The sequence below is a fragment of the Erithacus rubecula genome (assembly GCF_903797595.1).
Source record: "Erithacus rubecula genome assembly, chromosome: 20".
NCBI lineage: Eukaryota > Metazoa > Chordata > Aves > Passeriformes > Muscicapidae > Erithacus > Erithacus rubecula.
The window spans coordinates 7,764,683-7,790,454 of record NC_136672.1 but is presented as its reverse complement, the minus strand read 5'-3'; the positions used below and the strand labels follow the sequence as shown (position 1 = coordinate 7,790,454).

The window sequence follows — 25,772 nt, the reverse complement described above, 5'->3', positions numbered from 1 at the left end:
AGGTTTGTGTGTTCAAATAAAACTCTGACTAGCTTCTTAGAAAGTCAGGTTACCAGAACAGGGGAGGATTAGCGACTGTAAATCTTGGTTATCAGAAAGAAGGATGAAAACTTTCTGACCAGAACACTGAAAACCAGTACAGATAACCCATGTGAATGTAAAATGCATTATGAGCCTTTGATGAAGCAGCAAAGTATACCTTAAAAAACTAAACACATAGGGATGTCCTCAGCAGTTTAGGACACAGGACCAGACCCTGTTTAAGGTAGGAAGAATTGCAGGTTCTCTCCACTTCTTGGCCCATTGAATATGGAAAAAACAGAAAGCTTTGTAGTGTAGAAGACCACCCTGGGAAGGAAAGCTTTTGTTTTATCACTGTGTTAAAAGCATCTGTGGATCAAATGTGCCAGTATCACTTTACAGCATGAAAATGCCGCCCAGGGGACTCTCAAGACTCATCTTTTTAAACGCTGATACCTCTTTGTCAGTTTTAATAAAAGACAGCTACAAAAACAAAGTGGGCCATGTGGTCTCAATAAAGCAGAGACCCTGGCAATCAATAACAGAAACAATCTGCACTTACTCTCTGGGAGAATTTGCTTTTAGCAGCAACATCTCTATAATAAGACATCACTCAAGAGCTCCCTTCAATTTTTCTTGGGACAATGAGCCCATTGTGCCCAAAGCACATCTGTGCTTATGGAGATTTCCAAACCAGGACAGTGTTTAGACTGATAACTTGACCATGCACCATATGATGATAGATCACAGCTTGTAGGATGCTTGATCCTTCCTCTTCTGCCCTCAAATGGACAGTTTTCTATCTCAAAAGAAAACTTCTCTGTCAAAATGTTGACTTTTAATGCAACACAGACATTAGTTTCTGCTTCACCTCATGATCTCTTTCACAGAAGGCCTCAGAAGCATTCACAGTCCAATACAAGCTCCTGTCTCCAGCCCTGTTTTTTAGCAGACAAATGAGATTAGGAAAGACAACAAAACCTGGGGAGAAGAGGGACATGGAAGTTAAAAGAAAGACTTTTTCATTTGTTATCCCTGAAAGACATCAAACTGTGCCACAGGAAATGCTTTTTAGTTGAGACTCCTGATACATCTCAGCCCCCAGACTGTGTAGGATTTAGACAACCTAAATTACACTGCAGATCAAAGTTTTGTTTGGAAAGTTGCATCTGAGACCATTAACCTTTTCTGTCTTATCAATCCAGCATCACCTTCATGTAGCACATACCTAGAAACAGGACTCCTGAAACAGCTGGCCAGCAATCCCAGTGCCACCAGTACAGGGAAAGAACACCCATGGGCACGAGGTGGCCTTGCTCAGCCCCTGGCACTGACAGCTGTGCTCTCTCCATCCAGGCTGAGTGGAGAGCTGTTTGTCAGAGGGATGAAAGGTGGCAAAGTGCAGGAGCTGAACTGTTTGCTGTGTTTGGCCATTTCCACCAGGTCAAGGTGTGGCTCTGCTGTCTCACAGTGGCCTGTGACCCCTGGCAGTGCCAGCACTGACCCTGCAGTGCTCTCCCTGCCAGCTGAGCTTCACCTTCCTGTCACCTGTGGCTGTGTGGTGACAGCAGTGTGACAGACCCCAGCCCCTGCACTCCTGGGGTCTCCATGGGTACAAGGGAGACATGAACTGGTCAGGTTCCTGTGGCTCTGCATTTCAGTGACATGGTGACACTCAGCTGCTGTGTCCTTTATCTTTTCACTTCTGGCTCTTTGCTTCACCAAATGAGGAACCAGATGTTTCCAGTTCCCTCTGACAGAGCCACTGCCACAGTTGTGAGCAGGGAGCTGGATTGTCAGGCTAAACCTGTTTCAGTAAATAATGTTCATAAAACCATTTCAGTCCAAGCTGCAGCTGAGGCAAATTTGTACAAGCCTGGTTCAGGATTACTTTTGGGTTTAGCATCTTGGATCATGCATGAAAAACAATCACTCACTTTAGAATTTTCAAAGGTTTACTAAACCCTAACAAATACAACAAAGTAGTGAATAAGAAAAGAGACACAGCACTGGGAGTGTGTGCCCACCTGCCAAATGCTCACCCACAAAGTGGCTGCTCCCCCTTTTACACCCCTGGGGTTGTATCAGCCAGCCTGATCTGCCAGTTAACTCTTCTTTGCTGTCCATTGTCCATTATTTTTTGGATTGGAAGTCAGGTGTTGTCTACCATGAGCAACAAGCATTTCCTGTTCCCAACTCCCCATGCAAGGGGCACATGTGCACACCCTCCCTCCACAAGCCCTTCACAGCCAAGGCTGTCTGGTGGCAGCAATCCCGAGGGGAGAAGAGAGGGTGTCTAAACAACAAGACCATGATAACATAACCACACATCAATAAAGGTTCTCAACACACACACAATATTCATCCCTTAATTGAGAGAGCCAATTATCACACTGCCCATCTATAATGTCAGGAATGAGCTCAATCACCAGTTCTACCCAGAAACAGAATTCTCACTCTTGGCTATGGCTAAAAAAATAGCAACCACTAAAATATTAATGTACAGATGGAAAACCCCCACTACTTTCTATAAGTATTGCCTACAAAGCATTTCAGAGGCATGGTTGGGTATCACAAAGGGAAGTCCAATCACAGTAAGAAACATACACATTTTAATTTAAATGTTAAAAGGGACAGTCTTATCATCTGGAACATGAATTCTAGCCTTAACAGCTCAGCACAGACATCAAAATTATCCCATTTCCAACCTGGGCCATGCCTAGCACATTCCTTTACCTTTGTGATTTGTGGCTCCTATTCATCACTCATCTCCATTCACATTGAAATCTAGCAAGCCAGGGACCTCCAAGAGACAGCAAGTCAATCTCCTGTGGCACTAGAGAATTTCAACTCAATGCTTTCCATGACATCTCATTTTGGTGGATTTTAATCTTGTCACTGAGAGACAGGAGCTGCTGTAGCCACTGCTGGTTTGAGGCTCTTTTTTGCAACTCACAGATATATAATAAGCAGAAGTTCAGTGGGGAGAGAGAAAGGAAACAAGACTTTTGCATGGTCAAAGCAATTAGAAAAAGCTTCCACAACTCCAGTGAGACAAAAACAGAGAATAAAAGAGAAAAGGTAAGTTTTTAATCAAACCTTGCAACCAGAAAAACACACTCTTTCTCCATGCCACTTGCCCAGCCAGACCCAGTCAGGTCCCTCACTATTTTGTTCTGGTCTAAGCCAAGACCCAGATTTGAGGCTCCCAGGGGCACAGTATTGTAGAGATAAGCCAGCTGTGTAAAAACCTGGAGTTAAGTCAACAGAGTTCAGTGAGCATTGAGAGAGTGAGCAGCAGAGGGGATTTACCTAGAAATGGAGCATCTGTGAACCACCACTTATTCATAGGGACTAATGGACTTGCCTTGCTCCCCAGGTATTTTCACTTCAAAGGTACATAAAAACACTTAGAAAAACACTGTCTTGATAGTACAGCAAACAGCCCTACAATGGCTCTGACAAACTAACCCCCAATGCAGATGAGGAAGCAACAGGGATTTTTCTTGTATAGTCATTTCATGTTCTGCCCTTTGCTCTGGCCCAGCCAGCTAGAGACAGAGCCTCTCAGGGCACAAAACCCCCAAGATCCCAGACCATAAGACATAAAAACATTTCTGTGCACTGATTGCCTCCTCACAATAACCTCATTATCACAGCTGTCAGTCACCAGGACAAACCAGTCACCAGCATGGGAATGGCTGATAAGGGATGCTCACCCTCAAATGCACTTGCTGCCTGGAACAACACAAGGGACAGCAGCTTTAGCACCACAACAGGCTCCTCAGGCTAAAGGAGCAGGAGGTGTCCTGTCCCTCCACTGCAAGGGACTGGAGGGGTCTCAGGGAGAGATTCCCTTTGTCACACCATGGGGCTGGCTCAGAGTGAATTGGTCAACCCTTCAATTTCACACTGAGCCAGCACACACATGGAGATAATTGTTTATATCCCACAATGTTGGTGTCCTGTGATTGGACTGGAAAATATAAAGCTTTTTTTCTTACAGATTTCCCAGCACATAAATTTTGTATCCACATGTTATCCTGTCTTAAGTGGCTATCCAAAACCACCATTATTAATCATTCACCTGGTACATGATCTCTCTATTTTATCCAAGTCCTTGATGTACTGATAAGGGGTGGCTACAAGTCCTGACCATGCCAATACAAGGCTGCATCACTGGTATCCAGTTCTGATCTCAATATTCCTCACCCACTGCTCAATGCAGTGGTGTTACAGTGAGAATTTGACCATTTATAAATCTGAGTAAGTAAAATGTTTTTAACAAATTTCAGAAAAATGCTGTTAACATTTTAAAATCAGCAATAAAATTCTTTCCCAAGGCAGGAATTTTCAAAAACTTACCCTGAGCATACATTGCCTGAGCCAGACATTTTAACAGATGGACTTGGAGAGCTTTTTTAATATTGGCTATTAATAAGTGCAAATGTTCACAATGACAAATGCAATATATTTTTAGTCTGTACTGGGACAGTAGCCTGGTCTTCATCAGCACTTTTTGTCAAACTTTTTTTGTCAAACCCCACCTGTAAGCCTGAATATACAGGAATACAATCACAAGCTCTTTCCAGCCTCACCTTCCTGCTACACAGAAAGGTCTGTAAACATTCACACTGCTCTGCCTGCCTGCCACGTGTGTCTGTGCTTCCCCCTTGTCTTATTTCTCTCCCAGCACTCAAGAATGTTCTCATAACTGGGATTGCTCAGTGACTGTAGCTTAGTTAACCTGGAATTATCCAGTGTAAATCAACTCAGCATCAGGCTTTGTTGCTGAAATGAATGGATTAACTCATGATACAGTTAAGTAGGAGGAGCAGGCTCTGTACTATAAACATCACAAATGCAAATGTCTTTCATAAAATCAATTCTTTTGTTGTTATTTTTTCAGAGCATACACTGCAGCAGTGAGGAGGGAAGGGGTGGCTGTGACCATCTGTCCCCAGCAGCACATGGACAGTGTCCCAGGCACCTTCTGCCCTTGCTGTGTCTTTAATTCCCAGCTCAATACCTGGGGCACAGCTACACCAACACTTCCAAAACCTGGAGCATGGATGCTGGGCATCCTGAACCACCCTTGCCATGCTGTGAACCCTGGCTGCAAGCAATGCAAATATTTTGAATCTGATTCCTGTGGCCTTTTCCCTGGGTGACACAGGCAGTCTTAATGGTTCCCAAAAGAACACTGTGGTAAACATCAACTGTGATAAGTTTGACAAATGCCAGCTGACGTAAAATGAGCCCATTGTGTGTGTTTAACTGGAAGCAGTCAGAAATTCATGTCTTGAGTTTGTGGTTTCTTCTGGGAACACTGCAATAGTTTCTACATGTCATGAGTTTATTCCAATAGAGGATCATTTTTAGGTGGAGAGCACCAGAAGGGACAGGAGGAAACCTGAGGTTGTTGCAGAGGGAGCCTGCACAGGTGGTTCAATGCTGCTGTGTTGTAACAGACAGCTGCACTCATTTCCCCAAATCACCCAGGAGAAGATTTTTCTCACTCACTGCCTCTTGGAGGTGCTGCAGACACCAAACAAGAAAGTAAGTTCCACAGCTTGGATACCATCAGTGTAATTTCCTAACACCTGTATGAAAAGAAAGAGTGGCTACTGGCATTCCTCTGCAAAGAAATTTGACACAGAGAGGCTGTGACTTTAAAGGTGGTCATACACCTACTTCCCACCCTTTAATTGCTTCTGTTCCATATTTGTGTGCTAAAAGCTCAAAAAAACACAGACTTTGCTGAACAGCAGGAATACAGCCTAGGTGGTCTCCAGCCCTAAAACTACTTACAAGTGACTTCTCCAAGTTCAGACAAGAAAAGTGATAAGGCAGGCCAAGGCATCCCAAGGCCAGGAGACAAGCTGGAAACTTCTGGTGCTCTTCATCCACCAACTTAAAGGGGAACAGGGAAGTGTGTCCTACCAGACTGCTCTGCTTCTGTAACTTGAATTCTGCTAGCCCCTCCTTGCCAGGAATAATTTCTATCTTTCAGGCTCACAGAGTACATGCTGCGTTTTGGCACTTTCATGCATTTGTAAGTAGCAGCTGATATGAAGTGAATGTTTCAGATCCATGGCTGAGTGGCAGCTCTGCCAGGAGTGTTTGCATTTGTACCTGTCCTGCAGACACAACTGCCCTGCCTGGAAACAGCATGGACACTGCAGGAGTGGTTTAAAGCTTCATGCAAGTCTTGGGGGAAAGTGCCCTTCACCCCAGAAATAAACCTGCCCTCCTTTTCCTCCATTCCTATCAGAGCTGGCTTCCATATTCATCTTCCAGATCTTCACTTCCTCCATGTTTTAATTACTTCTTTTACATCTGGCTGACCAAAGCTCCAGAGAAACAAGTTCAAAGGCTTTCTCAAATCACAGTATAACAGTAGGTGGTCCCCCCTATGGCAATCACACGTCTTACAATTAGGAAAAAGGAAAATGAAGGAAATAATTGCAGTGTCTGCACATGGTCCCTGCTGCCAGTTATCCCTGATGGGGAGTGTCTGCTCCCTGTTTCATTCCTGGTGGCTCAGCCCCAAGCAGGCAGAGGCAGCACTGACAGCCCAGGGATGGATCAGCATCATCAGTCACTCCTATCTGGTGTCCAGTGTGACTGAAGATTGCCTTCAGCTGCCTGAACACACACTTAATGCCAGTCCAAAACCTCGAGAAGGTTTTGGAGCACAGGCACCCAGGAGAGGGGGTGAGAAGAGCCACAGCCTCTACAGGGACGAGCTCCTCATCTCTGTGTTGAGATGTGAACACCAATTCACTACCCAGCTGCAGTTTGCAGTCTGGCTGGAGCTAAAAATACTCGGGTCAGAGCCATCAGCCTTCCCATCACCTGAGCAGTCCTGAGCTATGTCACCAACCCTCCCCTCAGTCCCTTCTGCAAAATGCCTTTCTCCACCCGAAACCCAGAGGAATGCACAAGACCCAGGGGATTGTCCTTTCAGGCTGCAGACACTGCAGGGATTCACCTGGGAACACCTCTAGGGCTACACAGGCTCCTCTCCAGACAGTTATTGGATTACTGCTCCTCCTCATTGCTTAGTGCTTCAGGCTCTGCCAGGCGGCTTTAATCAGCCGGTAATGTGACACTTCCTTCTATAAAGACCTGAGATCTACTTCCCTGGCAGCGTGCCTTTTCCTCCAGGAGGTCAGCCTGCATCCCTGATTGCTCATGTGTTGGGACACATGCGGGAGATGAAGAAAAAAAAAAAAAAAAAATTACCAAGGCAGTTGTGATTTCCATGTAAGCCTGACAGGACATCCTGTTCAAAAAGGATATCTCAGCTTCAGACAGCAGGAGGCTGAGCTCAAAACTCTTGACTTACTCCAAATTCCCACTGGGTTTAAGTGTTTGAGGTGATTAAGGAATGAGAAGTGAATCTCAAAAGAAATCAGAGGTGACACAACAAACCACAGATACAAATTTGAGCAGAAATGCACAGCAAAAGAGATGTTATCTACTAGTCCAAAAAGTTTATTGAATAATCAGTCTTATGAGATTTCTGGAGACAGGAGTGGTGCTCAGATCTGGGACATCCTCACTGCCCTGAAGGCTGCCCTCCAATTCTTATTTCCTTTACTTTATATGTAGTTTTCTTGCCTCTCATCCAACTCCCATCTTTCATCATCTCTCCACTCTTTTGCTCCACATTTAGCAAACAATCTCAAAAAAAGTCACAGAAAAAAAAGGCAGCTAAGGCTATATGTGATCTTGACTTTGAAAAGTGTGACAAAACATCCTGAGTGAAATATTTACTCAGGCTAAAAGCTTGGAAGCACCTCCTGCCCCTCTTTTCATCCCAGGATGAAAATTTCTGGACAGTCTCTTACGCCACATGTGACCAGGCAAAGCTACTCTTGTTATTTCCAGCATGAAAACTCTTGTCACTGCTTGCTATAAAAAAGCTTTAGTTGGGCATGAATGAAAGGCAATGACTAAAACATTGTATGAAATTGATTTAATAAGGTTCAATGATTGAAACAGGAAAGATTTTCCTTGACAAATTGTTACAGGCCAGATTCAGCCTTCTGTGACCAGCTCTGCTGTCAGCCTAATTGAAATTTGTGCAGTAAAGGGGCAACAGCCTTTGCTCTCAATTAACTCTAGAGATAAGTAGAAATCTTTTCAATCCTTCTGAATTATCAGCCCTTCTTTCATCTGTTTGGGTTGGGGCTTTTTTCCCCTGTATATTTACATAGCCATTAAGAATATTTGGGGATAGTGTAATTCACAAGCATAATTTAGGACTATGAATTAAATTTCTTTAAAAGTCAGGATTAGAGAACAGGAGAAAAATGGCATTTTATTTTGAGGAAGCAGTAGCAATCTGCTACAAATACCCACTGTAAGGGTTGCATCTAGTCTCAACTCATCCTGTCACAGACTTCTGTCTGCAGATTGATTTGGATGTATAGAGTATTCCCTAGATTTTGGTTACAAATATTAAAAAAATCCAATTCTGCCACTCTTGATTATACTCACCAGCACATCCTTTGGAACTACTCATTAAGGCTTAGCTGAACTTTGTTTTTTGGGAAGAATACAAGAAAATGTGGGGCCAACCACACCTTGGATCAGGTCTGTTTGATATGAGCTACAGGCCACAGTCCCAGTGTGTCTCACCATGCTGCTGACCCCTGCTTGCCCTGAAAGCAGCAACGTGTTACCCAGATGGGGATCCCAACAGGCAAGAGGCATTACCTGGCCCCAGGGAGGAGCAGCCACTGAAGCTGCAGGAGCCTTTATATGAGAATCTCCTTCTCAGGAAAATATCCTTATTAAAAAAACAGTAGGGAATGCAGAAAAGCAGATTTATCTCAGAGTAAAGTGTTTCTTTGGGAGTTCCCCAAGGAGTCAGTAGCAGCTTGTTATGGAACTAACAAGGCTTTTACTGCTGCAGCCATGTGAATGAGAAATATTTCAGTGTTAGGAGCAGGTTAATAAAGGCACAAAGCAGGAGAACTGGGCAAGCAGAACCAGTGCTTTAGTAACAAAACCCACAGCTACTGGAAAACCTCGGGAAAGGTTCTGGGCATGAAACAATCCATGACCTAATTAGGTGGCACTGTTACTGAAGAATGGAGGAAGGAACAGAAAGAAGGCAGGGGGAAGATTAAGCTGAGAGAGACAGAGAGTACTTAATACTCAGGAGATGAGTCCAAGCTGGAGCTGACCAGCCCTGACACTTTATTTAACACACACAAACACTCTGTGAGGGAGGAGGGAGGCACAGATGAAGGGAGACTCGCTCCATGCTCATGGAAAATTTCCTCATGAAGCACATTTTATACACTGAGATAAACGAGGGAAACAGACAGGACACACCACAATATGTTGGGATTTGGAATTAACTAATATCTATGTGGTTTCTGCTACTAAAATACCACGTTTTCCTCCAAAGGGAAAAAAGTGGGTTAGGAATCCCTAAGCAGCCTTGTAGGAAGCAAGTATTGCAGTGAACTGGGCCACAAGATGATAAGGATGTGATCTATCCTGCATCTTTCCCAGGATAATTCCCATCAGCCATGGCAGAAGCACAGTTCAGAGGCAAACTGGCACCTCAGAGCCAGAGCACAGCTCATGTGCACAGGTTACTTGGCTGACACAAAACAGTTCTCTGCAGGAACAGGCTCAGCAATTCCAAAGCTGCACTAAACCCTTGAGGCATCACACGAGGCTGCAGGGGAGTAACCAGAAATATCCACATGGATACTGTTATAGATAGACAATGGGATGCTTGGCTCTGGTACCTCCCAAGTGATACTGGAAGTGGAGAAAAGCAGGGCCAGCCAAATCCTTTCACCTCTGAGCCCAAGAGGTCCTCTGTCACTGCTGGCTTCCACAGACACTGCTGTGAGCAGCTCTGGGCCAAGGCGAGCTGATGAGGTGCAGCAGCCTCATCTGGCTGCCAGTCAAGTATGACAGCCTACACTTGAACTACACATTCATTCCAACAGGGAACCAAAGCTACAGGGATTTGGCCTGAGCATCAGACGTGTGAAGTCATTGAACTAAATTCCTTTAGGCTCACAGTCCCCCCACTGAAAGCATTTGTACAACTGCCTGATCAAAAAGCATCGATAAATCGAGTCATGACTTCCCTTCCTCTCATTGCAGTGTTCACTATTCCCAAAGGATCAGATGTGAATCCCTCACTCCCTGTGCTCTGTGACTAATCTCCTCCTCCCCGCAGCAGGAGCTGCTGTCAAGTGCTGCTGTTTGGGGCTGGTGGCACAGAGGGTCCTGTCCTGGCTGAAGGACAAGCAGACACACTCAGCTCCCTGGCAGCAGCACTGATGGGAGCTGTGCTCCTCAGGATGCAGCATCAGGCAGCTGAGCTGTGACAGAACTGCACAAGAGGAGCTGTGCCACTGCAGGCTCAGCCCAGCCCTCTGCTGTGCCTGACAGTCCCACAGCTCTACCCTGACATGTAGCTCACAGGAACGTGCTTCTTTACAGGATGTGCCACCATCTGTGCACACCTCTGCCCCAAAACTCTTCAACCAGGAGTGCAGACATCCCTGCAGTGACTGCTGTTTGCATCAAAGGCGTGGGGAGAGGTTGCCATGAGCACCGAGGCAGCCAGTCATGCCCACCCACCCCAGTGCAGCCCACGCAGGCACATCACATGCCAGGCAGAAAGGCTGTGTGGGTGCTTTGAGTGCTCAGGGACATCAGCTCCTTCCCTGAGGCCACACTGAGGCTAGAGATGGATGCAGACACCCCTATCCTAAACCAGCCATACAACCACAATCACATCCTCTCTGATTTGGGATATATCTCCAGGTTTTCCACAATCACTTCTTATTCCACTAAAAGCAAACACAAATACTTCAAAAAGCAGAAAAGCTCGGTAGGAACAAAACCTCACAGTACATTCCAGTTCTGCCTAAGAAAACAGACACCTTAGAAAACAGGGAGCAGCTCAGCTCAGTTTTTCCCTTCATCACAGGCTTCATCACAGCCCCTGCCTTCAGTGGCCAAGGAGTGGGAATGGCTGGCTGTGCTCTGCAGGGCTCCTGTTGCATCAGCCGTGCAGGGGGAGATGTGCAGAGCCAGGGGGCTGTCCCTGCTCTGCTGTAGGTACCACTGCACACACAATGCCACGGGATGAAAAGAACAAGCTGACAAAGGGGGAAGGGTCAGGCTCTGCTTTCCCAATCTCTAAGGTTTTCTAAGACTGGCTCTTTCGCTCCCATACCACTCAGTTAATAGCTAGTTAAGCAGCTTCACACTAATTGAAAGCAGGCTTCTGTATACTTTAACTGTGCGTTTTAGCCTGATTTACATCCCTGAACTACAGCACACTTAACAAAGATTACTTCGGAGGGAAGAAAACATTCCTTAATTTAAATTGTACTTACTGAGAGCGACTGTGCAAGTCTCTACGGGAACTGCAGCGTCTCTAAAGCCTGTCTCGGCAGCAGCAAAGTTTTCTCTTGCCTTGTACAAGTGGGATGTGAAGCCAGACCTGGGACATGCTCTGTGTCTGTGCTGATGTGGGCTCTCCACTGTGTATGGTTGCCAAGACACCCGAGGCAGACTCCAAAGCTTCCAGATCTGCCCTGGCCAAGGCATTCCTAATCAAATGCTCCTTTCAGCACGGGCATCCCACAGGGCTGCCAGCAGCATCCTGCTCTGTGACTCAGGTAAAGATCCACTTCCAGTAAGTGCTCTCATCAGCTTGAAATAATGCTTATTAACGAAATATTTTCCATCTGGAATTGTAGCCGATGTTAAAAACTATTTTTTTTTTTAAATAAATACACTTTCTGCCTCACCCCCTTGCTTTGAGCTGTTCTGAAATCACAGGAACAATGGCAGGATTGAGATCTGCCCCCAGGTTTGATGCTGAAATCGGTAGTGGAATCAGTTATTTCTGAATAACTGTAAGAATCTGCTATGCCAAAATTTCGTGATCTGCAGGTAAATGATTCTTGATGGAAATACATAAAATCAACACAATTCAACTTTTGCATTATGGCAACTGGTCCTGGGCAGTCAGCTCTCATGGTGCCAAGGTTTTTCTCAAAGACATCACAGTCCAAAATACAAGAGATGTGAAGTTCCAGAGAGCAAGAAATAGTCAGATAAGAGGAAAACAAAAGTCTCAACTGCAGCAGAAGCCAAATTTGTCTATCTGAAAAAACAGAACCTCTCTGGTACTTCTCAAATCAGTATTACAGGTGTCATTTTGGGCTCTCACCCTTTTGCATTTGTTGTCCCTTCATAATATGTTATTTGTGTATCTTAGTGGTGGTGAAGATGGAAAAGGTTCACAGAGTTCATGGAAGCCTGTGCAAAACCAGAAGAGGTGAACAGACATTTAATAATCTCATTTTCCCTGTTACAGCTGATCCTAAATTCACTCCAGCATCCTTGTTCAACATTAATCTGTGTTTCTACAGGTAAGTCAATTACAATAAGAATGTTTACATTATGGAAGTTGGATCAAAGCATTTCAAAATTATCAGTATGACTTATCTGACATGTCTTGGTTTTTTCTTCCATACTGCTCACAAACAGTTCTGAAAATTACTACTTGAGTTAGGGTAGGCAACATTTTTCAGTATCTTTCAATTTTTAATGGTACAGAAAACACACTTCCTGCTCTTTTCTATAATTTAATCATAAACTAGACCAACTTCTAAAATTCAGATTTTTGCAACAATGGAAATTAATGATGAATTTTGCTGATAAGGGCTGCTCAAAATGGGAAGGATCAAACGTTCCCAATATTTAAGTTTTCAGAGAGGATATACTCGAATCCTCTTCATTCCTCCTACAGTTACCATTATGGGTGTGTAAGTAACTTAAAATTAATTCCTTGTGCAAGACAAGTTAAATGTCCCCTCCCAGAAGGACTTCAGTTCCTGACTTCAAATAATAGGGTTGTAAAGGAGAGTGGGAAGCAAAAGGAGAGAATGAGGCCAAAAAAGTACCACGGGAAGGTAGCTCTGGTTTTGCATCTGAGTTTTTACACTTCACTGTACTCCCAGACACATTCTGGAAGAAGAATAAGCTGCTCTTCTGCCAGCTCCTGGCACTGCATTTGCACTGAGCCCTGGAGTGTTCTGCCTCCAACCAGCTTCATCACTCAGCCCAAAAGAGATTAAGCGTGAATAGTTCTGCCAGAAAGATGATCATCTGTTAATAGAACTAGTTCTGGACACCCCAGGGAGTGAGGCACCTGAGACAGATTCTTCACACACAGATGCTGAAAGCACAGCAGACAGGGCTCAGTTTCTAGGTCAAATCACTGCACAGTCGGGCCTGATGTCCATAACATTTAGAATACAGAGCCGAGGCTACAAGGCAGAGGGTGAAGACAGTTCTCCAGCAGAATTAGGATGTCCTGGGATGTGAATTGAAAGGGAAGGGCTCCACACTGCACAGCAAAGATTGGCTTAAGTAAACCAAGTACTTAAGTAAACCAAGCATGTTTAAAAATGTACTTCTCCCATTCAAAATTTCCATGAATTTTTCAGAAGTTCTAAGAAAGTCTGATTCTGAAAAGGTAAATTAACTCCTTACCTGTTCACACTTAAAGCCTTCTAAAAAGCAGGCTTGAAGTCTGGAATAAATTCAGCAGGCAGCAATGTCTTGACCTTACATAGAAATATTTGCTTCATAAAACTACGGTTTTATCAGACTGTTTCCTTCTGTTTCCTTTCTGGTGGGTAATGGGAGCTACACCCACTACTTCACTTTGACGTGTGTAACCCAGAAAAGCCTCAGCTCGCTGTAAAAACGCCAAGTGATACGTTTCTTTGTTAGGAGATGCCTCGGGGCTCTTGTCGCATTCTTCTAAACACGTCAGGAAAAACGAAATGCATTGTTAACAGCTAGTAGAAAAGCACTACACATTAGTCATTCTTCTCCTGAATGGAAAAGAACAATTTCTCATGAAATATCGTTCCCATTATATTCCTAGATTGTTTTGCTGGGTAGCTGCTCTGTCTTTCACAAGCCTCAGGCTGAAAATAGAGATTCTGAAAGAGAAATTTTGATTCTTTTGAAAAGAATTAAAGGAAAATGTTAAAGTTCTCACTAGAAGGATTTAGTAAAGACTGGTGCCAATCAGTTTGTTGAAGTGTTCTTAAAGATTAAACAAATTAAAATCAAGTCAAAATGAAAAACTGAAATTTCTACACTTTAAAGACATCAAAATGAGAAATTCTGAAATTCACAAATAACTCCCTTTTTCCTGAGCCAAAATGCTGTCAAAACCAGCATTTTATGAACATTTCGACTTTGAGAGAAAACAGCTTTACCACTGAATTAGGCACATCCAGCATCTCAGCCAGAAAGCCCAATGCAAAAAGAGAAGTTGCAAGACACCAAGAGAAGAAACCCAGGCAGCTGGAGGAGCAGAGGTGCAGGTGCAGTGTCTGTGTGCCCAGGGCTCCTCCAGTGCCCATTCCTGGCACAGCAGATGTGCCCCAATAGATGTGCCCCAATAGATGTGCCCCAGCAGCTATGCCCCAGCAGCTGTGCCCCAATAGATGTGCCCCAGCAGCTGTGCCCCAGCAGATGTGCCCCAGCAGTGGCACCCTGTCCTGTCCCAGCTGCTCTGTGGCTCTGAGAGCCTGGGGATCCCTCTGCAATCAGCTACTCCCGCCTGGCTGGGGCTGCTGGCCCTAATGCTGCTTTTGTGGCCCAGCATTGTCCAGCAGAAAGGCTTCAGCTGCTCCTCAATGCCTGTCAGAGCTCACTAGGGCTGCACTATAGCTGAGGCTTTGCCTGGTGCCACAGCAAAACCGCAGCTATTTATCCACTTCTTATTTCCAGTTCGCACTCCTTCCGAGCAGGGCACACAAAAACACGGATAAATGGCAATTAAATCAACCACAATGGGTTGTGTTAACTACTGGTAACTAAGAAGCCACCTTGATCCCTCTCTGCATCTAAGATATTCACCACATGACACAGAGGCCTCAGCTGCACAAAGACTTTTCAATTTGGGATTAAATGTGTTGCATTGGAAATAGCCCTGGTAAGCCCCAGCAGCAGATTACAACTGGCAAAGAGGGACAAATGAATGGCTGAGGGAAGTCAGTGGGGATAAACAATTGCACTGGAAGGAGGGGTGCAACCAAACCCACTATTTTAAAAATAGTTTTACCACTTTCCCATGATTCTGGCACCTGCAAACTGCCTGGAGGAAAACTTGATTCCACTTGCTGGAGTTCTGGTTCTTTAGGATCAAAATCTAAAAAAAAAAAGAAGGAAAAAAAAAAAGCCATCCCTTGGGAGACTTAACCAAAACCTGCACCAGTAAGAATGAGACTGAGTCCCAGCACAAGTGGAGAAGGCAGACCCAGAGAAGGTGTGAGCTCTCCCCAAGAGCACATGTGGGAAGTTGCAGTTTTTCATAGGAAGATTATTTGCTTCCAGTTTGCATGATTGCTTCTGAAAGCATGGCTTCCTCCTTTCAGGATTTTCCTGCAGAAAATTTTCCAAGTTGCTCTCCAGATGATTCACATTTAGTCTTAGAGACTATTTTTAGCTGCTTTTATTTCAGCATGTGTTCTTGGAGAGCCCCTGCTATTTATGTGGTCGACATTTCCCTCCTCTTGTCTCCTCTGGGGAGAAGCTCCACGAGGCAGCTCTTGGGAGCAGAACTGCACATCATTCCTCCTTTTGTGCTCCACACAGCAAAGCCAGAGCTCTCCTGAGCTTGACAGCAGCAGTTTTATCACCATGAAGGCAGATAATGGAAAGCAAACAAGCCAAGGAAAATCAAACACACTCCAGCTCCAGAATGTTTGCAAGGCCATTCTCAGGCTGCTTTGGGCAAAGGTCTGATGATTTGGACACTGAAGACATAATCATGCAGCAAATACAGAGGCAGTTGGGTACAACTGAGCAATAAAAATCCTGAGAAAATTGCTGCAATATGTCTGGGATAAACCTGACACCAAGACATGAAGTCACCTCTTTGTTAGGGTCACACAGCTTTGAAAAAATGGGAGATATTAAATTATCAGTGGGTTCACAGCCAACATCAAGGTAGGTGTACATATGCTGCTCAAGCTGGACACTGATGTCTTAGGGATTAGTTTTATAATGTTCACACAGATATTATGGGATATAGCTAGCAATAACCCAAATCACACACACCTAAATAATGTTTCCAGCCCAAGAGGCAGCTCTGCAAGTGGGAAACTGCCTTGTATCAGCTTTCACTGATGTCTTTCACATATGGGAATAGTGCTGAAGTATGAAATCATTTTTACACTGGTAAAGTCCCACAGATGAAGGTCTGCCTTGCTTTAATGAAACCCATAAAAAAAGGCTATTTTTATGAAACACAAAAGATTAATATTGCGAAGTTTCTGCTGGCCTTCAAATGTGGCTAAAGTTTTTGAATGAGTCTAAATTTTGGCTGGATAGAATTTGGATTCATCCTGCACACACACAGGACACATCACAAACACTGGGCACCCCAATTAAACCAGAAGGGAATGAGCTGGACATGGATGCAAAAAGCAATTTCAAGGTACACATGTTAAACAATTGTAATTTTTATCTTTGCTGTCTTCCTGGCTTACAACTAAATCTCTACCATGGAGACATTCAGCACACTCTAATATACAACCCCATCTTTTAAGAGCATCCTGTGTATTGATCCCCAAAGTATGGCTCAAGCTCATTATCTTATAATCTGCTGGGTTAGGAAGAGCTCCTGGGGAGCCAACATATGGATGTACTCTGACCACATTATCAGCTGCAGGGCAGCAGCTCAGCCCATTGCACTGAGCAGTGGAGCTGGGCACACTCTTTCCTTGTGACCAATATGGCAATAATTAGGGCTACTCTGTGGTTGAGCAGACTAAAAGATTTGACAGACCAAATTTATCCCAGGAGTAATTCAAAGGAGATGGAAGAGTTACACACCAGGAGTCATGGCCCACTGTGCTCCTCTCCTTGAAACCCCTGCTTGAAAATATTAGTTACTTGCACACTGAAGTCTGGGCTACTAAACAGTAATTAGACAGCTACATGGGAAAGAATTACCTGATTGTGAGATGATTAATTAGCATGCTGTTAAGATATGATTATCCTGGATCTAGGGAATATGCCACATTTGTTCTTTGCTCCTTACAAGATGATGATGGCAATATAAAGCACTTCTGCCCTAAATCCCTAAATGAACAGCAAAAGAGCTCAGACAGCAGCACTCAGTACCCAGGGCTTTAGTCAAGGTAGGAATATGCAGGACAGACTGACACAGCCCAGTCCTGTCATTGTAGGTCAAAAACAGACAAGGAAACAGCTGCACAAAGACACCTGCACCATCCCTCAAATGTACTCAGTGCACTGCTCCTGACATCCAGTGTGCAGCCTTACAGCAGGACTGAAGCAACTTCTGACCACCTCTGTTTGGCAGTGTAGGCACCATGCTTCAAGACCATCAGCTCCAAATTTTAGCATTGCAAATATTTTTAAGCCTTGTAAATTTTATAAATGCCTGTAGGGACTGGAGGATAAACAGCACACACAGCTGTGGCTCCTGAGACATCAGGGAAAGGCAGGAAGGCTGATGTGATAGGGAGAAGCAAGATTTCCAAAACTGGCTGCCAGCTTCTAGCAAAACACAGCCTGACCTAATCAGCTGAACACGCCTTTACTACAGGGGTGCAGAAAACTTATAATGCCACCCTTGTGCAGTTTTGTAAAGCAGATTTGACACCTACCAATCTCCCTAGACCTGCAGCTGCATAAACTAGTGCAGGTAAGCACACAGGCATGTGCCTTCAGCACCATCCAGAGCTCTGATCCTTTCCCTGGCTGAGGACAGAGAACCCTGCTTTGCTCTGCCTTTCATTTGGGTAGGCTCTGCAGACAGAGGAACAAGGAAAGGCACTCTGGAAAATTATTAGCCTTTGAAATTCAGTATCAAATTCCAGCTACATGCACAGAAGTCCTGCTGTTATAGATGCTCAGATAGAAAAGCTGGCCCAGCAGACAGGGCATCAGCTGAGACCCAGGTATCCACTTGATGATGGACATCTTCTGTGACCTCAGTGTTATGCAGGTACCTGGCTTATGTGGAAACCAATCTGACTCTGCCACCAATCTGGGCCTTATCCCTGAACAGCTCAATGTATCTTCAGACTTGGATGAATAACAATTTTCTTGCTTCCAGAGAACCTGCAACAGGAATTCATTAGAGCCTGTAAAGCACTTTGATAGTATAATAATGGAATAAGTATTGTAAATAATTTTAATGTTAATTTCTTCATCTACATAACTCTGGTCTCAGCCTCCAGGAATTTAACTGATATATGGTCTGTGGAATACATCTCTCAGAAGTTACAAACCCCTGTGCCAAGCTTGCAGATCATTTCCACATCTCTCCACCCGAGCAGGGCCACCCCACACTTGTCCCTGCAGGATAAGGGAAAGCAGCTGCTCTGAGATGATGGTGAGTGATAGCTGCAGTGCACTGGGAATTGTGCTCCTTCCCACAGCTTGGCACCAGCCTTAGGGGGAAACAAGAAGGATGGCAACCCTTTTAAAATCCCCCCATGACTAAGGCCATGCCCACCCAGCTTTTGGGATGGAGGTGTGTGGGCAGCTTTCCCTGGCTGGTCCACTGTTCCCCCTGGGGTCTTCCCACTCCTGTAAGTAAATGTCATTAGCACTTCTCACATTCCAACCCTCCTGCTGGGCCAGCTCCTGGCAAATCCTTAATTCCAGATAAACCAAAGCACACAGGTGCTTCAGAACCAGCTCCTTCAGAAGCATCAGGAATAAAGTCCCTGTGCACATTGGTGACTTGAGGCCTCCCAGCCACCACCTCCCTGGGAACCCTCAGAATTCAGGGTGCTGAGCACCCTGTGCTGAACTTTGCCACTCTGCCACCCCTTAGCCAGACAGCTCCCAATTAACAACCTTGTGTGGGCCCAATCAGCTCTGGAGAGTATTTTCAAATATGACCACTGTGAAAGGAAAAAAAGAAATAGGTCAAGAGGATTATACAGGGTGACTAATGATTGCTGCATGCTGGGCTGAGATGTGAAGTCTGGCTGTGTTTTCAAAGGTGCATAATATGTCCTTGTCTGACCTGTGGTGCTGTTGACACTTTTGCTGAGTTGATGCCTTCTCACAAATCCCCATTAGGCAGGAAGCTTGAACACCCACCACGAATGATGGCAGCTGAATATAAGGACTATCAAACTTTGCAGAACTCCCATTTAAGTTTCACTTCACTTCTTAAAAGCCAGGGAGCAGAGGCAATTTTTTAACTGTCAAGCCCTTTTGGAACTGTTTGCTGAGGGATGTGGCTGCTGTTCTCAGACTTGGGGCAGCACATGTTAATTCCATGACAATTCTCTGGAGCTGGACAAGAGATAAGAGGAGGGGGCTATTCTGCTCAGCAGAGCTGGCAACTATGGTCAGGTGAATGTGCCCTGCCAGCCAGCTTGTCATCCAGACAGTCAGAACTTACAGTTTTATCCTCATTTTACTGATAGGGAGGACAGCATGGTATATGGAGGGCGTGATGCAGCTGCCCTTCCCAAAAACACAGGAGGTTTGTAGCAATAGGAAAATGAGTTCAGCTGTTTTCTTTCCTGGTCCTGTGTTTAGTGTTAGAGTCCCTCCAAATACACCTTTTATTAAGAGGGAAGTTAGAACTATTTTTTCTTGGCTGACAAATGTTCATTAGCCAAGTATTTGTATCAACTTCTCCATCCTGGTCACAGAAATATGCCCCTTTCTAGCTACAGATATTGGAAAAAAAGCAACTCAGTTATAGCTCAGCCAAACCTACAGCTCCCCACAGGAGCTGTGGGGCAACAAGTGCTGCAGCAGCCTGAGAGAATGACAGAAAGCAGCCTTTTGTTTCTATTATGGTCCCTTCACAGGCACTAAGACTGTAAATATCACCAGAGTGAAGTTTCCTCAACAAACATAAACACACCAGGAAAAACATGACCTCTGGTTCAGCTTCACTGTGAAGAGGAACTGGGAGACATTTGGTGTCAGAAGCAAGGCCTTGCACATGGGCTGCTGGCAGAGCAGGGTGTGATGGTGCCAGACTGGGTGATGCTGGGCCTGGAGCAGGGAACAGCAGGTGCTGATTTCAATTCATACAGCATTTATTCCAGGGTGCCTCAGGGAAAACTCCCAGCTTCAGCAGAGAAGTACAGCAGTCCAACAAAGCTCATGAGTGTGGGCAAGGCTGTGATAATATTAGCACCATCCAGACCTTTCAGATTGATTTGCACCTTTTGGGTGATATTTGTATTTATACAAAGCATGAGGAAGGGCACCACCTAGGTACATCCCCCAGATGCCTTTAGATTAGACCTGTGCTAATTCCCAGGTGATCCTACACTGGCCAAAGGAGAGAAATTCCTTGCTATAGCAAGAGCAGAGCTCTGTGACTGAGCAGGTGTGGCTGGGGTCCCACTGAGGCTAAGTCCAGGCTTGTAGAAGGCTTGAGCTCCTCACTCCTGAGGTACAGCACCAAATGCAACAGAGAATCCACTTCCTCCCAACTGTTAGGTCTCTGCAATCACAGGCTGAAAAGAATAATTTTATACGAATCCCCTGATTTATATCAACCCCAAAGTGACAAGAACACTTTTCCTGCTTTTTAAAGAAGAGCCTGCTGGAGCTAACAGTGTGATTGTTCCATAAATCAATTTCTTTCCCAAGTGTAAAATCTCCACTTGCTCATTCTGTGTCTTTCATCCTAATTAAATAGTGATGTGAAGTAATCAGCAGTATTGTCAATGGCCTGGTGCTACACAGATACTCTGCATATACAATATCAGAGGGAAATGAAGCTATGAAGAAGATTCCCACCCAGCATCTGCACCATGACCTGCAGTGGAGGTTGGAAATACCCACTGAAAGCCAACACACCCCATAATTGTGGGGTGAGTCCAGCTAAGGGCCTGCAGTGCCCCATGTTCTGTAAAGAACAGGTCATGGAAGGGGCCCTCCCTGTGCTAAATATGACCTTTCTTTACCATTTCAGCAGGGAGCAAAATACATCTAGTTACCTTTCACATTCTATTTCCACAATCTGCTCAAATTGAAACACTGAACTACTCCTGAGCACTGATCCCTGCCCTTGACACTCAGCTCTGCCTTTAATCAATCACGCTCAGTATGGAAGTGTTTGGATGCCATGGGAAAAGATGTCCTGTGAGGCACTGAGTTGTCAGCACAGGGGAAACTCTGAGACCCCCTGAGTCATCTGAGAAGCAGCTCCAGATGCTGAGATGCCTCAGGAAGCAGAAGATGTGTGGTCCATGTGGTTCTTGTTACCCACGGGCTCTCGTGGAAGCGTTGGAAGCACCAAGGCAGCCCCAGGCTCCTGCAGAGTGGGATGTGGTGCCTCCCCAAACCCCTGCACATGCCAGCCATGCTAACAGAGGTCAGGGGGGATGTCCTAACACAGGCTGAACTCATGGGAGCTCATTCAGGAGAGTCCTTCCTCTCTTGGGTATCAGTTCCCTGAGACATTGCATAGGAAGGCGAGTCCATGCACAATGCAAATATCCAAGTCAAACTAAATGTGACCATTTCATTCAGTAAATCTTGAAATATTCCTACTACTGCTGGTTTCTTCCCTTTCCAATATCTTTCTTCTAAAATGAAGTGATCCTCTCCTCCCAGGAGAGAGGCAAAGGAACACATGACAGGCACTATAAAAATACAATCAAGAGAGACTCTTCTGTGAAGGTTTTTGATCTAGTAAGACTACACACAACTAGAGGAAAAGCATGTCTCTCAACAGTACAGCAAGAACTGCCCTGGCTCTAAGTCAGGAAACATCTAACAGTTCTGTTTATGGGGGGAAATTAGTGACCCCAGCCCCAGGACCTTGCATCAAGAAGCACATGGGGCAGTGTTTTCCAGCACATTTCACTGCTAAAACTCTTCTTTGTAAACCAGCAGGGTATCAGTCACTCTTGGCAGGGCACCTTCTGCAATATCTGAGCACAAACTCTTTCCCCTTTGATTTGAGAAGCACACCATGACACAGGATGTCTCCTGATGGCAGTGTTTTGTCAGGGTGCAGTAATCTGAGAAGGCTTCCTCAGACTTTCTTTATAGGCAAGGAATTGTACTAGAGGATAGTTGAACTCTGAATTTGCTGCACAAAACTCCCTTTTATAATTCCCCATAATATCTCACATTGGCTTGGCAGTGGGACAAACAGAAACATTTAAGTGCAGTTTCAAAATACAGTGGAAAGAAAAAGCTGGTGATTTACTCTGCCACTTGACTGACAGCATCCCAGGTGACAAATCTGTGGCAGTTCCCACAGCCAGATAACCCTGCAAAGTGTGATTCACAGTGGGATGGTTGTTGATTCTTGTGCTGAACAGTTCAGAGGAAAACAAATACCTTGAAAGGCAATATTTATCTATTAGTCTCATAAAATATTCTGCATTACTGATTTCCATAAAAATCAGATCTCAGAGGTGCAGTGAAATACTGACTTCATTCATTATTCAGGACTCCTCACTTTTTCACAATAATAACTAGTCTGTGAAATATTCTGAGGAGTGACAAGCCATTTTAAATTCTGAAAACCCAAAAAGAAACCCTGTCAAAGGTGAAGCTGTAAGAGTAGGAAGGAAAGATATATATGGGTAAAACTCCTACTGTAACAGTCTCAAAAGCTTACAAGGTGGGGAAAAACCCCAGCCAGGCTCAGCAGGAACACAGGATTGTTTATCTCATGTTCTTAAATTGATTTTTATCATCTAAGAATCTGAACAAACAGCTCAGGAACAAGAAAAGAACAAACAGTTCTCCATGGCTCTTCAATACTCCTCTCCATTCTGGATAGGTTCCCACCTTCCATGCACCAGACCCTTCCATGATGGTGCCTTAGGGCACTGTGACCATATGGTCCATCTCCTGATCAAAGACACATGCCCCAGTTATCCACAAAAATGTTCCCCAGTGGCATCAGCCTTCAAGGGCACAATAATTAAGAATTCATTGAAGCAACAAATACCATTAATTTTTTCAACATGCTTATGGCAGTAATAAATATAGAACAGTTATTGACATAGAAAGCTTCTTGTGGAGAATAGACAAAAACACACAGGGTTTTGTCTGCTGCTGTGTCACCAAAACAAGTCAAACATTCTCTCTGCCAGTTGAAGAAGGTGGCAGCACAGTCAAATAAATTGAAAAGTTCCCCCCATTTTAAATGAAGTCAGGCTTTGTTAAAGTGCTATGAATACATTTCTACCATGGGCAAGACAATTTACATAAGTATGGCACTATTCTATACAAATGGGTAGCCAAAACTCTGTGATGTATTTACACCATATTTATGTATTTGCTGTATCTATCAAAAGGTGCAGAGCCTGCAAACTCTCTCTCCTGCAGTCATTATCCTGCCTGGCTCTACATGCTGCTGCACAAACACACACTGAGAAAGCCTCTTCCCCAAACAATATGTGGAGTGGCCAGAGACTGATGCCCAAAAGTCACAAAGGAGCAGGATCCACACCAGGGCTGTCTCCTCACCGACTCTCAGGCTCCCTGGCTGAGGATAAATCCAAACCTCTTGCACAATCAGTTTGTTATCACAGTCCATTTACACAGGATGGCACAAGCTCCAAGGAATCACCCTTTTTGATTTGCCTTTTTTACTTTGTGCATTCCTGTTCCAAACCCTTCCTTAGCCCTGGTGGTTCAGACTGAGCCACCAGATTCACACTCAGCCCAAAACGCTCATCAGCATTTGCATCAGCTCTGTATCAATACTGCCAGGGTTGTATTATTATTCCAACTTCAACTTCCTAGCAGCTTATCATCACCAAGTTCCAAAACAAGCCTGGGACCCAAAGTGCTGCTCTGTCTCAAGGCCTGTTCCCCAGCTGATGCTGGAGTCTGCTGGACACTTGCAGTAACAGCCTGGGTAAAAAGGTGAGCCAAATAACAAGTTTGGCAAATTAAATCCTAATTAACAAGGCCTCTCAGGGGCCTAATTAATCTTGCCTAGATTTCCATAAACTCAGAAAACATTAACAATTGACATTTTCTTTCCTATTTCTCATCTGTAGCTGCTGGACCAAGGAGCCACTTTAACCAGTGCCAAAACTGGTTTAGACTCTGCAAGGAAAGAAATTATCTCCCTGTTGCACTGAGCTTAGGATGAACCTGAGCAGCCTCTTGCTGGCACTTAATTGCTCAACAGAAGCTGCATTTCTCTGCATGCCCATCCTAGACAGGGCCTCTGTGTCCCTGACTGAAAGAAGGTCAAATAGCCCATATCTCTTCTTAATTTTTAATCGCAATTTCATGCTGTTATTTCAGCTGCTGGAGGCAGTGTAGCACAAATCCCTCAGGAGTAATTCCTAGATACTCTCTTGTAGGCTGGCCTACTTTTTCTTCCTGTTCAGTTACAAATTGCTTCTCTGAGCCCAGATGTGTGACAGTGCTGGCAAAGCCTCCCTCCACCCAGACAAAGACATTCTACACTGCAGCATGCAAAAATAAAAACAGCAAAAAGCCCCAACAACTTAAAAATCACATTTTGGTTCTTCTTTGATTATTCTCCAGTTTCTAAAAACAGACAAGATAATCAAAATCTCATTTCAGCTCCATAAGCCCAGCTGAGTACGATGGTTTAATTTTAAACAGTTCTGTTGCCTCTGATGCAGGACATTGCCAGGGTCCCCCTGTGGCACCTCTGTGACACTTTGCTGTGGCACAGTCCCACAGCAGGACAGGTCACAGCCCTGCCTGACATTAAAACCTGGGGGACACCTGAGTGAGCATAACAATTACCACGTGGTTTTGTGAGGATTTTGGATGTGGCAAGAGCTGGGACTGACATGAGAGACAAAGGACGTGGGAAAGGTGTCCTGGAGCTTTCATAACTGGGAAAAGAATTGGGCAATTTCACGAACTGTCAGGGTCACTTTGGTGGCAATTCTTGAGGCTACTGAAATGGTTTTGAACCCTGAAATACACACTGCAACAGCTGTGTGACAGAAATGACTCCTGTAAGATTTCACTGATGGAAGAATGTTTTTATTTTAGTGGGAAAATTTCTAGCAGTATGTGCAGCTATTGTTTTGAAAAATGAAAGAAGCCACCTTTAAAAAACAACACTGCTCTCAGGTTTGTCAGAGAAGTTAAAAGGCAGAAAAGAAACAGTCAGATCCTTTTTGTTTGCTTGTGCAATGAGGGATTTTGCTAGTTTAATCAGCTAGAACATCCCTCTGTGGTTGACTTTCTTTTTACAGTTTCATAGTAACCTGGAATCTTGCTTTTATCAACCAGCTTTTACACGTTGACATAGAAATTTATTCTTCCAAAAAAAAACCAACAACCAAGCCCACAAATAAAAAGAAAACAACCAATTTAAACCAATGTTATTTACTAAAAAAACCCAAACATATATTTCAATTTCACAGCCTTATCACTGTAAATACTCCGAGAAGAAAACAAGACAATTGCGATTGTCCCACAATCTTTCATAAATGAAGCAGAAATTTCCCCAAGCAGCAAGGAGAAATGATACAAAGTAGAATAAGAAATAAATAAAAAAATATCATGAAAGAAAGAGCCAGTGTCAATTTATGAAGCAGAGGACAAAGATTTCCTTGTCACGCAAATGTCAAGAAACCCAGCAAATGCTGTGTGCCTGCCCTCACACAGCTACTTTTGTTCCAGGTATTTTGGTATTCCCCAAGGGCCATGGATCAGGCAGGATTTGTTCAGCACCT

At 44.4% G+C, this 25,772-nt stretch overlaps 1 protein-coding gene across 2 annotated transcripts in view; it reads right to left on the bottom strand.

The window, feature by feature from the left end:
- RAB11FIP4 (RAB11 family interacting protein 4) overlaps positions 1–25,772 on the bottom strand; it is a 105,608-nt gene that overhangs the window by 31,220 nt on the left and 48,616 nt on the right. The window lies entirely within an intron of this gene.